General features: G+C 47.5%; 1 protein-coding gene across 5 annotated transcripts in view; it reads right to left on the bottom strand.

Moving 5' to 3' along the window:
* FAM168B (family with sequence similarity 168 member B) overlaps positions 1 to 6,608 on the bottom strand; it is a 48,568-nt gene extending 41,960 nt beyond the window's left edge. The window contains exon 1 of one of the 5 annotated variants that reach the window (XM_055262723.2): positions 6,327 to 6,608. The gene's annotated coding sequence lies outside the window, so the exon portion shown is untranslated. Of the gene's footprint in view, positions 1 to 6,126; positions 6,278 to 6,326 lie in introns of those variants that run through there. The other 4 variants (XM_063632122.1, XM_063632124.1, XM_055262724.2 and 1 more) reach the window with 4 other exon arrangements.
* Between the last annotated feature and the right edge of the window lie 6,829 nt (positions 6,609 to 13,437).

Here is a 13,437-nt window from a genome sequence, read left to right as displayed (position 1 = left end):
CTGAAACCCCATCTCTACTAAAAATACAACAAAAATTAGCCGGGCATGTTGGCAGGTGCCTGTAATCCCAGCTACGCAGGAGGCGGAGGCAGGAGAATCACTTGAATCTGGGAGGCAGAGGTTACAGTGAGCTGAGATCGTGCCACTGCGCTCCAGCCTGGGCAACAGAGCAAGACTCCGTCTCAAAAAATAGTAATAATAACAACTAAAGGGCAGCATTTCCAATAAACAATGGATAGGATCAAATCAACCACAGAAATGAGAAAAAGCAAGATGCATTTTAGGAACATTAAGCAATTGAGTTTGTTTGGAGCTTAGGCTCTATGTAGGGAATCAGTAATATTTGATTGTGGAGACACAGTTTAGGTACAACCACCAGGTGGAGACCCTTAAATATGGGCTGAGTGGAGATGTCCTCTGGTAGGCAAAGAAGCTCCTGAGCAGCATAGGTAAACAGAGTTACCACATGACCCCACAATTCCACTCCTAGGTACATACCCAAGAGAAGTGAAAACACATGCTACACCTACAGTTGGACATGAACATTTATAACAGCATTATTCCTAACAGCCAAAAACTGCAAACTCAAATGAAGTACTGAAGGATGTTAGGAGGCTCTCCTTCAGTAACGACCTGACTTATAGCCTAGACCAATAATAATAAAACTCTACTTGGCTGGTTGCAGTGGCTCATCCCTGTAATCCCAGCACTTTGAGAGGCCGATGAGGGCGGATCGCTTGAGGCCAGGCGTTCAAGACCAGCCTGGGCAACATGGTGAAACCCCATCTCTGCTAAAAATACAAAAATTAGCTGGGCGTGGTGGCACACACCTGTAATCCCAGCTACTCGGGAGGCTGAGGCATGAGAATTGCTTGAACCTGGGAGGTAGAGGCGGCAATGAGCTGAAATCGCACCACTGCACTCCAGCTGGGGCGACAGAGCAAGACTGTCTGGGGGGAAAAAAAATCAAATGGAACCTTTACATCTAACTTCCAGTTTACAAGAAAGGCAGTAGGAGGAGGGAATATGCTGAATGACACCATGAAACAATCAGACAAACCCCAAAAGTGGGACATTCCAGAGGACAAATGACCCAGTTTCTTCAATAAGGCAATGGTGGGGGGAAAAAAGGGGTGGGAGACCAGGAAGGCCAGATAGTTCTAGATTAAAATAGATATAGACACAAAAGCAATAGCTGAATTTTGTTTGGACTCGATTTAGACTGAAACAACTGTAAACAGAGTTTGAAGATATCTGGGACACGACTGAATACTGGGTATCAGCTGGTATGAAACAATTATGTTTAATCCTGATAACAGTACTGTGATTATGTATAATTACATGAATTTGTAAAGACACAATAAAGTATATAAAGTTGAAAATGATACATCTATAATTTAAAATATTTCTACACAAAGAGCAAATACAACAAAATGCTAATAATCTTTACATCAAGATGTTGCATATAAGGTTGTGCACTGTATTGCCACATTTTCGATTTTGCATAATGCAAAACTAAAGAAAAAACACACCATCACCAATCTACCTGAAATGTTAGTGCCACTAAAATCTCCCTGCAACCACCAACTTTCCAGTCTGATTTGCTGTGGACTAAGAAACCCAAACCCAAGGCTGGATCTAGAGCGTACCACTTTTTTTTTTTTTTTTTTGAGACGGAGTTTTCACTTTTGTTGCCCAGGCTGAAGTGCAATGGCGCGATCTCAGCTCACCGCAACCTCTGACTCCCGGGTTCAAGCGATTCTCCTGCCTCAGCCTCCTGAATAGCTGGGATTACAGGCATGTGCCACCACATCCAGCTAATTTTGTATTTTTAGTAGAGACAGGGTTTCTCCATGTTAGTCAGGTTGGTCTCGAACTTCCAACCTCAGGTGATCCGCCAGTCTTGGTGAGCCACCGCACCAGGCCGAGCTTACCACTTTTTTAGTTTCCCATTTGAAATGACTCAACTGTCAGAATTCTTATGGGTGGTTTGACACCTGCATTAGAATAGACAAATGTCAGACTACCTTTAAAAAGATGACAGCAAAAATTCCTAACTCGAAAATAAAATCATAATCAGAAGAAAAGTCTATCTTTAAAATGAAAGACCTGGCCGGGTGCAGTGGCTCACGCCTGTAATCCCAGCACTTTGGGAGGCCGGGGCGGGTGGATCACGAGGTCAGGAGATCGAGATCATCCTGGCTAACACGGTGAAACCCGTCTCTACTAAAAAAAAAATACAAAAAAAAATTAGCCAGGCGTGGTGGCAGGCACCTGTAGTCACAGCTACTTGGGGAGGCTGAGGCAGAAGAATGGCGTGAACCCGGAAGGTGGAGCTTGCAGTGAGCTGAGATGGTGCCACTGCACTCCAGTCTGGGCAACAGAGTGAGACTCCATCTCAAAAAAAAAAAAAAAAAGAAAGACCTGGCTGGGCATGGTGGCTCACGCCTGTAATCCCAGCACTTTGGGAGGCCAAGGTCAGCACATCACGAGGTCAGGAATTCAGACCAGCCTGACCAACATGGTGGAACCCCGTCTCTACTAAAAATACAAAAATTAGCCAGTGGTGGTGGTGCGCACCTGTAGTCCCAGCTACTTGGGAGGCTGAGGCAGGAGAATCACTTGAACCCAGGAGGCAGAGGTTTCAGTGAGCCAAGATCATGCCACTGCACTCCAGCCTGGGCAACACTGATGCTCCATCTCAAAAAAAAGAGGCCAGGTGCGGTGGCTCACGCCTGTAATCCCAGCACTTTCAGAGGCCGACAAGGGCAGATCACAGGGTCAGGAGATGGAGACCATAGTGAAACCCCGTCTCTACTAAAAATGCAAAAAAAAAAATTAGCCGGGCACGGTGGCGGGCGCCTGTACCCAGCTACTCGGGAGGCTGAGGCCGGAGAATGGAGTGAAACCGGGAGGCAGAGCTTGAAATGAGCCCAGACCGCGCCACTGCACTCCAGCCTGGGTGACAGAGCGAGACTGTCTCAAAACAAAAAAAGAAAGACCTATCACTATACTATTTTTTCCTAGTTTGGAAATATACCATCTCTAAACAAAGTTCCACACAGAGCACTAAGTATGAAATACTATAATACGAGGCCTTTAAAATTTCATATCAACAAACCTAATTTCAAGAGATTTAGATTCACTCTCAGAAACACCAATATACAAGATACAATACTCAGAAAAATCAACATTGGAAATTCTCCGTAATGTCTGGCAACATCAACAAGAGCTTGTAGACGTGGTGGCAAGTGCCTGTAACACCAGTGCTTTGGGAGGCTGAGGCAGGAGGACTGCTTGAGCCCAGAAGTTTGAGATCAGCCTGAATGATACAGTGAGACTCCCATCTCTACAAAATTAACATACATACATATATATATATATACACATACATATAAATAATATATACATATTTTTTGTTTGAGATGGAGTCTCGCTTTGTCATCCAGGCTGGGCGACTGGAGGGCAGTGGCACAATCTAGGCTCGCTGCAAGCTCCACCTCCCAGGTTCACACCATTCTCCTGCCTCAGCCTCCCCAGTGGCTGGGACTACAGTTGCCTGCCACCATGCCCGGCTAGTATTTTTGTATTTTTAGTAGAGATGGGGTTTCACCATGTTAGCCAGGATGGTCTTGATCACCTGACCTCGTGATATGCCGGCCTCGGCCTCCCAAAGTGCAGGGATTACAGGTGTGAGCCACCACACCTGGACAAAAATATATTTTTAAAAAAGACGCTGGACACGGTGGCTCACACCTGTAATCCCAGCACTTTGGGAGACCAACATGGGTGGATCACTTGAGGTCAAGAGTTCGAGACCAGCCTGGCCAACACAGTGAGATGAGACCCCATCTCTACTAAAAACACAAACATTACCTGGGCAGGGTAGCACGCGCCTGTAATCTCAGCTACTCGGGAGGCTGAGGCAGGAGAATCACTTGAACCCGGGAGGAGGAGGCTGCAGTGAGCTGAGATCACTCCACTGCACTCCAGCCTGGGCAACAGAGCAAAACTGTCTCAAATAAATAAATAAAATAAAATAAATAAATAAATAAAGCATATAGGCCGGGTGCGGTGGTGGCTCCGGCACTTTGGGATGCCGACGTGGGTGGACCACCTGAGGTCAGGAGTTCAAGACCAGACCGGGCAACATGGTAAAACCTCATCTCTACTAAAAATACAAAAATTAGCTGGGCGCAGTGGTGCCTGCCTGTAATCCCAGCTACTCGGGAGGCTGAGACAGGAGAATCCCTTGAGCCCAGGAGGCGGAGGTTGCAGTGAGCCGAGATCGCGCCATTGCACTCCAGCCTGGGCGACAGAGCAACACTCCGTCTCACAAAAAAAAAGAAAAAAAGAAAAGAAGTTCTCTCCCCCAAACTTTACCTTCATTACCAAGGTTTGGGTTTGCATTTTACTGGGAGGAATTCATGTATTTCTGCACAGTACAATCAGACAGACTTAACAGACTGGACACAAGGCATGAAAAAACTATTACTCTATTATGCTGGTGTACTGTTCTTTTAAAATTGTGCTCGGCCGGGCGCGGTGGCTCACGCCTGTAATCCCAGCACTTTGGGAGGCCGAGGCGGGCAGATCACGAGGTCAGGAGACTGAGACCATCCTGGCTAACACGGTGAAACCCCGTCTCTACTAAAAAAAAAAAATACAAAAAAAATTAGCCGGGCGTGGTGGCGGGCGCCTGCAGTCCCAGCTACTTGGGAGGCTGAGGCAAAAGACTGGCATGAATCCGGGAGGCGGAGCTTGCAGTGAGCCGAGATGGCGCCACTACACTCCAGTCTGGGCAACAGAGGGAGACTCCGTCTCAAAAAAAAAAAAAAAAAAAAAAATGTGCTCAATTGATCCAGGAAAAGAAACTGTCTAAATAAGACAACTGTGGTATAATTTCCCTTTAAACTACGGAACCTATTAAAAAAAATTTTAAAACGCACTGTAGATTTTTTTCAATTCTAATCCTCTACTTCTATGGCATTACACTGCTCTTATTTCCTAACAAACATATTAAGATCTGATAAGAAGACCTGGGCTGCTTCCTTCCTCCTTATAGGTTGCAGGCACTTAACTCATACACACAGCCTAATTCTTCCACTATTCCTAAGTGCAGGAGTCAGGAAGAAGAGAACTACCTGCTTGGGCATTTCCAGTGACTGCTGCACAGGGAACAACCCAGGAGAACCCAAAGAAAGCAGGCTCCAACTCTTAAAGTCTACAGGCCGCCTTCTATGAGACCTTAACTTTCATTTAGTCAAAATCACAACTAATTTTAACTCATTTTAAAGCTTTCTGGTATGCAGAAACATTCCAAAATGTTACATGAGTAACATATGCCAACACTCCACCAAAGTAAGCCTGCTTTGTAAAGACAAAGAGAAGCAAGATCTTCACAATTCTGCAACACTAGCTTCAAAATTAGAATAGCCTTACACTGCTCAAATCTTGGCTGTCAAAGCAAAAATAACCCACTCCTTCTTTATCTACAAGAGCTTAAAAATGTGTCCGTTTTTGCCAAAACCAAAAAGTTTTATTTAATCTAGAATCTTTCATCCATAGTATTTGAGAAAAGTGATCTCAAATTACACAAGGACGACCTGAAAGTTTGAGTGGAAACTATATAAACCTTTTTATTTGTAAAGCTTCCTCGCATGCGAAAACACTGCAAAATATTCTTGTTTGACTTTAATGATTAAACATTAACTCAAACAGCCCATGAGATGCACACTTCATGTTCACATACACTATAAAACAGAAATACCCTTATTTGTGGACGTCGTAAAGGCGCACTGCACTCTTTTTTCAAAGTTAACCCAGGCTGGGCCACGAAACGTCCCTTCTGAAGGAAATCTTAAAAGCCTGTAATTTAAATCGTTCAAGCTAGAAGGAGAACGCTCAGATTCCACCAAGCAAAAAAAAAAAAAAAAAAAAATCTTTACTTCGTGGGTAGACAAAGTGAGTAGTTACATATTGGAAATGACTATTGTCACAAAGGTCTGCCCCCGGGTTTCACGCTCGCATTCCTGACGGCTGTGACCCCGACCTTTAGGAGAACGCCCCGCGCCGCGAAGCCACCTCGGCCACCTAGGCGGCAGGCCCGCGCCGCCCGGTCCGCACCTGCCCGCGTACGTGTCCGGCCGAGCTCCGCCCCCAGCCCCCGCCCGGCCTTGCCCGCGGCACAAAGCGCAGCCCAGGACAGTCCAGACGCCCAGCGACCCCGAGCCGCGGGCCGACCTTGGCGCCGCCCCGAGCCGGCCACACAAAGCGCCGCACTTCCGGCCTGGACGCGCAGTCGCCCGCTGCCCGCCCCCACTCACCGCGCCGCGGCGGCGACCTGGGCCTCAGTGACCAGCGCACGCCGGCCCGCGGCGGGCTTGGCCGTGGGGCGAAACAAGGGGAGCGCGCCGAGGAGACCTGCTACGATAAGAGGCTGACCCTCCGAGCCCCGCGTCTCCGCCACCTCCCGGACGCCGCGCTCCCGCTCGCTCGGCTCCGCTTGGCCCGGCCCGCCTCTCCGCAGCCCGCGCTCCCCGCCGACGCTGCGCAGCCACCGGAGCCGCCGACCTCACTTCCGCCCGAGCGCGCCGCGACGGGGGCGCGCCGGGCACGTGACTGCGCAGCGTGCTCGCTCCCGCCGGCGCCCTCGAGACGCCCGGATGGACGAGCGCGAGCGCGGGCGCGCGCGGAGCGGGCTGGTCCCAGTTAGCGAAAGGGCCGGGTATAGCTGTAGTTTTTTTTTTATTAACTCTCTGTGAAAAAAGTATTTAATTTATATTTTCAGATAGTCCTGCGTCGCAGAAACCTTTGTGTGTGCCCAGACGCCAGGGCGCGGGCCCCTCAGGCCGCACCCGGGAGTGGAGCACACCCCGGGTGGCCGCCACCCCGGGGTCGGAGCGGGGCGGAGCTCAGTTCACAGAGCCTTTGCCAGTGCGGAGGCTGCGGGCGCCCGCTCAGGAGTGCAGATTTTAGAGAATGCAAGTCAGCGTTTCAAGTATAGAAGTGCGGGATCATTTCTATAGACAGAGTTCAGGGAAGTGTACTAGAATGTTAGGGTTTTTATTTTGTTTTTTTTTGAGACTGTGTTTCGCTCTTGTCACCCAGGCTGGAGTGCAATGGCGCGATCTTGGCTCACTGCAACCTCCGCCTCCCGGGTTCAAGCGATTCTCCTGCCTCAGCCTCCTGAGTAACTGAGATTCCAGGCGCCCGCCACCACACCTGGCTAATTTTTGTGTTATTAGTAGAGACGGGGGTTTCACCGTGTTGGTCAGGCTAGTCTCGAACTCCTGACCTCAGGTGATCCACCCATGTCGGCCTCCCAAAGTGCTGGGATTACAAGTGTGAGCCACCGCGCCCGGCCAAATGTTAGTATTTTTATGTAAGGCTTAGTGTATAGTTACAATGATTTGGTTAGTTCAGGGGTCTCTCTAGGGGAGGTATGTTTATTATTTCGTATTAAAGAGGTGCGTGTCTTGGTGTTTGTGTTTGGGGTGTCGTCTGGTCTGAGCTAGGTACAGGACGACAAAGGAGGGAGTTACTGCAATAAAGATTAGTGATGGAAGGGAGGAGGCCTGGCTCTGGTCATTTTTCAGTCGTTTATAAAATAAAAACAGCTCGGGAGGCTGAGACAGGAGAATCTCTTGAACCCGGGAGGCAGAGGTTGCAGTGAGCCGAGATTGGGCCACTGCACTCCAGCCTGGGCAACAGAGCAAGACTCCGTCTCAAAAAAAAAAAAAAAAGATGTAAATGTGATAAAAGGACAAGAAGAAAACATGGGGAAATTCCTTTTTAGTATTGGAGTAAAGAAGGCTTTTCTACGTATTACTCGAAATCCAGAAGTCATGACTATGAAAAGCTTTGGTCGGCAAAAACCACCATAAGCAAAGTCAAAAGATAAATGATTAACAAGGAAGAAATAGTCCCAACACATGTAATAGACAAAGCTAATCTCTTTAATATTCCGAAATCTTCCAGAAGTCAACAATAAAAAGCCCTACCACCCAATAGAAAAATGAGAGTTCACAGCAAAAGACTAAGCCTGGCTGTTAGTCATATGAAAAATATCCAATCTCACTTCTATAAAGAAAAATGCAAGTTAAAACTCTTTGAGATAGCAGTTTTCATTGTGATTGGCAAACATCCAAAAAATTGACAATGCTACTGGTAAGGCTGCCAGGAAGCTGGCACTCTCAGACATTGCTGGATGGGAAAGGGGATCATCTGATGATGTGTGTCAAAATAAATGCACAAAAAATGTTTCATTCAACAACTACACTTCTGGGAGTTTGCCTACAGAGATAGTCATAGATGTGTGAAATAAAATGAGTTCACGCCTATTAATTGCAGCATTGTGCATAGTAGCAAAATACTGGAAACAAACCCTAGTGTCCACACCTACGGAAATGACTGAGTAAACTCTGGTTCATCATGCAGTGAAATAGCCTATAACTTGAAAAAGAAATGGGGAAACTTTGTATGTACTGAAATGAAAATATCTCCAAGGTGGACTATTCAATGAAAAAAAACCAAGGTATGGAACTGTGTGTAAGAATATTATGTAAAGCCGGGAGCGGTGGCTCACGCCTGTAATCCCAGTACTTTGGGAGGCCGAGGCGGGTGGATCACCTGAGGTCAGGAGTTCGAGACCAGCCTCAACATGGGAAAACCCCGTCTCTACTAAAAATACAAAATTAGCCGGGCGTGGTGGTACATACCTGTAATCCCAGCTACTTCGGAGGCTGAGGCAGGAGAACTGCTTGAACCCGGGAGGCGGAGGTTGCAGTGAGCTGAGATCACGCCATTGCACTCCAGCCTGGGCAACAAGAGCGAAACTCCGTCTCAAAAAATAAAATAAAAATAAAAAAATAAAAAAGAATGTTATGTAAAAAGGTAGAAATGAAAAAATACATATATCTGTATTTACTTACATTTACAGAATATTGTCATATTTACAGAAATACCAAAAAATAGCCAAAAATCTTACAGCAATGATTATCTGTGGTGAGACTGGGAAAAAGTGGGCCCTGAGCAGATAGGGGACAGAGGTGAGAAAGATAATTTTCATGTTTGGGGTTTTTTTTTTTTTTTTTGAACCACATGAATACATTACCTACTCTAAAATTAAATTTAAAATAAATAAAAATCTTATTCAGGCGTGGTGGCTCACGCCTGTAATCCCAGCACTTTGGGAGGCTGAGGCGGGCGGATCACGAGGTCAGGAGATAGAGACCATCCTGGCTAACATGGTGAACCCCTGTCTCTACTAAAAATACAAAAAAATTAGCCAGGCATGGTGGCACGTGCCTGTAGTCCCAGCTACTTGGGAGGCTGAGGCAGAAGAATTGCTTGAACCCGGGAGGCGGAGGTTGCAGTGAGCCGAGATCACACTACTGCACTCCAGCCTGGGTGACAGAGCGAGACTCCGGCTCAAAAAAAAAAAGAGGGCCGGGCGCGGTGGCTCACGCTTGTAATCCCAGCACTTTGGGAGGCCGCGGCGGGCGGATCACGAGGTCAGGAGATCGAGACCACGGTGAAACCCCGTCTCTACTAAAAAAAATACAAAAAAAAAAAAAATTAGCCGGGCGCGGTGGCGGGCGCCTGTAGTCCCAGCTACTCGGAGGCTGAGGCAGGAGAATGGCGTGAACCCGGGAGGCGGAGCTTGCAGTGAGCCGAGATTGCGCCACTGCACTCCAGCCCGGGCGACAGAGCGAGACTCTGTCTCAAAAAAAAAAAAAAAAAAAAAAAAAAAAAAAAAAAAAAAAAAAAGAGATTGAGACCATCCAGGCCAACATGGTGAAACCTCGTCTCTACTAAAAATACAAAACTTAGCTGGACGTGGTGGGGCGCGCCTGCAGTCCCAGCTACTGGGGAGGCTGAGGCAGGAGAATCACTTAAACCCAGGAGGCGGAGGTTGCAGTGAGCTGAGATCACGCCACTGCATTCCAGCCTGGCAACAGAGTGGGACTCCGTCTCAAAAAATAGTAATAATTTAAAAAAAAACATATATTTTTGATGGGAGTATAAAACGGTATAATCACTTTGGATAAAGTTCTAATCATTTCTTATGAAACTGAACATCTGGCCTGGTGTAGTGGCTGAAGCCTGTAATCCTAGCAGTTCGGGAGGCTGAGGCATGCAGATCACTTGAGGTCAGGAGTTCCAGACCAGCCTGGCCAACATGGTGAAACCTCGTCTCTACTAAAAATACAAAAATTAGCCGGGCGTTGTGGTGGGCACCTGTAATCCCGGTTACTCAGGAGGCTGAGGCAAGAGAGTTGCTTGAACCCAGGAGGCAGAGGTTGTAGTGAGCCGAGATCACGCCACTGCACTCTAGCCTGGGTGACAGAGGGAGACTGTCTCAAAACAAATAAATAAACAAACAAGCAAACATCAGCCAGGTGCAGTGTCTTATGCCTGTAAGCCTGTAATTCCAACACTTTGGGAGACCAAAGCAGGTGGATTGTTTGAGCCCAAGAGTTTGAGATCACCTTGGGTAATATATCAAGAGCCCCGTTTCTACAAAAAAAAAAAAATCTATATCTATATCTATATATATAGATATAGATATAGATATAGATATAGATATAGATATACAGGCCAGTTGCGGTGGCTCACAACTGTAATTCCAGCACTTTGGGAGGCCGAGGTGGGTGGATCACCTGAGCTCAGGAGTTCAAGACCAGCCTGGCCAACATAGTGAAAACCGTCTCTACTAATAATAAAAAATTAGCCAGGTGTGGTGGTGGGCACCTGTAGTCCCAGCTACTGGGGAGGCTGAGGCAGAAGAATCGCTTGAATCCGAGAGGCAGAGGTTGCAGTGAGCCGAGATCACACCACTGCACTCCAGCTTGGGCGACACAGAGCAGCGAGACTCCGTCTCAAAAAAACAAAACAAAAATTAGCTGGATGTGGTGTTGCACTCTGTAGTCCCAGCTACTGGCAGGGGGCGAGTAAGGCAAGAGGATTGTCAAGCCCAGGAGGTGGAGAATGCAGTGAGCTATGATGATGCCACTGCACTCCAGCCTGGGTGACAAAGCAAGCCCCTGTCTTAAAACAAAGGTCAAGAATTCGAGACCAGCCTGGCCAATATGGTGAATCCCCATCTCTGATAAAAATACAAAAATTAGCTGGGCATGGTGGTGGGCACCTGTAATCCCAGTTACTTGGGAGGCTGAGGGTGGAGAATCACTTGTATCTGGGAGACAGAGGTGGCAATGAGCCAAGATCATGCCACTCCAGCCTGGGCAGCAGAGCGAAACTCCATCTCAAAAAACAAAACAAAACTAAAACTAAAACAAACAACAAAAAACTATCTCATCACTCAGCAAATTGTACCAAAGAGAATTGCAATCATATATCCATGCAAAGACTTGTACAGAAATGTTCATTACAATTTTATTGATAATAGCCTCGAACAGGAAAGCATTCATGCATCTATCATCAGGAGAACAGCTAAACAAGCTCAGGGATATGCTGGGGCCACTAGTGTAAGCCAAAGGACAAATTTCCAGGAATTCTGTAAGCCATTTGTGAAACGTAGCCAATATTAAAAATTATACTGTGTAAATTTAATATTAAAAACAAAGGGAATGTATGATCAAAATGCATTCCTGCCAGGCGCGGTGGCTGATGCCTGTAATCCTAGTACTTTGGGAGGCCGAGGTGGGCAGATCACGAGGTCAGGAGTTCGAGACTAGCCTGGCCAACATGGTGAAACCCCATCTCTACTAAAAATACAAAAAATTAGGCATGGTGGCAGGTGCCTGTAATCCCAGCTACTCAGGAGGCTGAGGCAGGAGAATCCCTTGAAGCCAGGAGGTGGAGCTTGCAGTGAGACGACATCGCGCCATTGCACTCCAGCCTGGGCAACAGGGCGAGACTCCATCTCAAGAAACAAACAAAACAACAACAAAAACAAAATGCAGGCTGGGCACGGTGGCTCACACCTGTAATCCCAGCACTTTGGGAGGCCGAGGCGGGCAGATCACCAGGTCAGGAGATTGAGACCATCCTGGCTAACATGGTGAAACCCCGTCTCTACTAAAAATACAAAAAAATTAGCCAGGTGTGGTGGTGGGCGCCTGTAATCCCAGCTACTCGGGAGGCTGAGGCAGGAGAATGGCGTGAACCCAGGAGGCGGAGCTTGCAGTGAGCCGAGATCACGCCACTGCACTCCAGCCTGGGCGACAGAGCCAGACTTGTCTCAAACAAACAACTACAAAAAAACCCAAAATGCATTCCTTCCTAATGACTTTATTATGTGCCCTTGAAGCTCCTTGCATCTATTGTACCTGCCTGTGGACATGCTGTATAGCACCATGCTGCTGGCCTTCCTGGCTCTCTCCCTTCAGTTAGTTTGAGACCAACCTGAGCAATATGTGGAGACCCCCCCACCATCTCTACAAAAAGTAAAATCAGTTGAGGGCTGGGTGTGGTGGCTTATGCCTGTAATCCCAGCACCTTGGGAAGCCGAGGCAGGAGGATCACTTGAGTCCAGGAGTTGAAGACCAGCCTGAGCAATATAATGAGACCCTGTCTCTATCTAAAAAAATTAAAATTAAATTTAAAAACAATTAGTTGCCGGGCGCGATGGCTCACGCCTGTAATCCCAGCACTTTGGGAGGTCGAGGTGGGAGGATCACCTGAGGTCAAGAGTTCTAGACCAGCCTCAACATGGAGAAACCCCGTCTCTACTAAAAATACAAAATTAGCTGGGCGTGGTGGTGCATGCCTGTAATCCCAGCTATTCGGGAGGCTGAGGTAGGAGAATTGCTTGAAGCTGGGAGGCAGAGGTTGCGGTGAGCCGAGATCGCGCCATTGCACTCCAGCCTGGGCAACAAGAGAGAAACTCCATCTCCAAAAAAATAAAAAATAAAAATAAAAATAAAAACAATTAGTTGGGTGTGGTGCCACAAGCTGTAGTCCCAGCTACTCTGGAGACTGAGGTAAGAGGATCACTTGAGCCCTAGAGTTCAAGGCTGCAGTGAGCTGTGGTCATGCCACCACACCCTAGCTCATGCAACAGAGTGAGACCCTGTCTCAAGAAATAAAAAACAGAAAGGCCAGGCGCTCTGTATAGGAGAAGCAAAGGTGCAGCCAGCATGCTGGAACAGCTTCCTGTGCTGCACTCTGCATTGCTTGCCCCTGCTCTTCTCCCTAGTGCTGCGTGTCTGTTTGGGATGGACCTGGGTGTTGGTAAACATCGTGGGGCAGCTGAAATCCTACTGTTCCACCCTAAGTGCCACCTTGGCTACTTTTATACATATAAAAAATTTTGGCCAGGTGCTATGGCTCACCCCTGTAATCCTAGCACTTTGGGAGGCCGAGGTGGGCGGATCACGAGGTCAGGAGATCGAGACCATCCTGGCTAACACGGTGAAACCCCGTCTCTACTAAAAATACAAAAAAATTAGCCAGGTGTGGTGGCAGGTG

This window comes from Symphalangus syndactylus, chromosome 22 (assembly GCF_028878055.3).
Source record: "Symphalangus syndactylus isolate Jambi chromosome 22, NHGRI_mSymSyn1-v2.1_pri, whole genome shotgun sequence".
Classification (NCBI taxonomy): Eukaryota; Metazoa; Chordata; class Mammalia; order Primates; family Hylobatidae; genus Symphalangus; species Symphalangus syndactylus.
The sequence above is the reverse complement of the archived record's forward strand: the minus strand, read 5'-3'. Positions and strand labels throughout refer to the sequence as shown.